General features: G+C 46.0%; 1 non-coding gene across 1 annotated transcript; it reads right to left on the bottom strand.

The window, feature by feature from the left end:
• Positions 1-271: 271 nt before the first annotated feature.
• trnar-ccg (transfer RNA arginine (anticodon CCG)) lies at positions 272-344 on the bottom strand. Its single transcript has one exon. It is a non-coding gene; the product is annotated as a tRNA-Arg (tRNA).
• Positions 345-1,285: the final 941 nt, after the last annotated feature.

Raw genomic sequence — 1,285 nt, forward strand, 5'->3', positions numbered from 1 at the left:
AAAGGCTCTGAATACTTAGGACCATTTCACTGCTTGCCGCTCTCCACTTCTGAAAAACATGATTTAAAGATAAGCATGGTATGTTGATGAAGATTCATCAGTCATCCAGGTCAGAATTCATAGAGCAATCTGCAATCTGAAACAAAGCGCTTTGCTTCAATCTTCTCTACGATAAGCACGGTATCTTGTGAAGAGAGGACCTTATGTTGTACTTGTGCAGAATTAATAATTCTGCGGAGGTATATCTATATGTATCTATATGCATAAATCTTGACCCAGGTGGGACTTGAACCCACAATCCCCAGCTCCGGAGGCTGATGCCTTATCCATTAGGCCACTGGGCCTCTCTGCTACCAACCAATCTATTAATCTGAATGCAAAATGTGAATATGTGTCTTTATGATAATGCTTTAAAAGAGTACCTGGCTAACAGCAGTTAGCTGTTAGCTCCTCTGACATATAGTCAGCCAGGGGGTCCTGACATTTACATACTTTGTGCCAATATTATGTATTTTATACATTTTGTAATATATAACCCCCACCCTCACCCCGTCGTGACGTCTGTGTTGCAGGAATCCCCCCTTGGCTCTCATTTATGTCTTTAGCCAGCCGTTAGCTGTGGTCTGGCAGCAGAGCCCTGTGACATTTCTTCCTTGTCAGAGCTGTTGCACCATAACAAGCTGAGCAGTGGATTTACTGCCAGAACCTCTTTGTAGGCCAGCCAGGCTAATGGAGAGGAGGCAAGTTCTGGAAAATACCCCGAGTTCTGCTGGAAAAGCCTCCTTGGACACGCCTTCATCTCTCCAGGGACCAGAGAAGCCGAGAGGGCGCCCGGCCTGGCTGGCGTTATGCACTGGTGTATGTGTAGAATGTGTGGTTGAGTGTATGCATCCTATGAATGTGTGTGTGGTTGCTGAGGAAAGGATGTGAGTTTGGGAGAGAAATTAAGTGTGTGTCAAACTCCCCTCACTGTGTTTGGGCTTTGTTCCCCTTGGCAACAGTGAAAACATGCATACTTTTTTTTAGTCTTGAAGCACATTGGGCAGGAGAACTGTGAGTGAGTGGATAGGTGCAGTGGGTTTATAGTATGATAGTCCGTGCTGCGTTTCACGTGTAGGCACAGCCGTGAGCTCATGTGGAGTTGATTTGATGGTTCTCCCTCAGGAATGCTGACAGGAATGGCGATGACGAAGAGAATGAAATGATGATGGCTTAACAGTCCCACGGTCAGTGAAGTCATTTAGTGCCTCGGCTGAAGTGATGAGCAGCAGTGGTTAACACCCTT

This window comes from Parambassis ranga, chromosome 4 (genome assembly GCF_900634625.1).
Source record: "Parambassis ranga chromosome 4, fParRan2.1, whole genome shotgun sequence".
NCBI lineage: Eukaryota > Metazoa > Chordata > Actinopteri > Ambassidae > Parambassis > Parambassis ranga.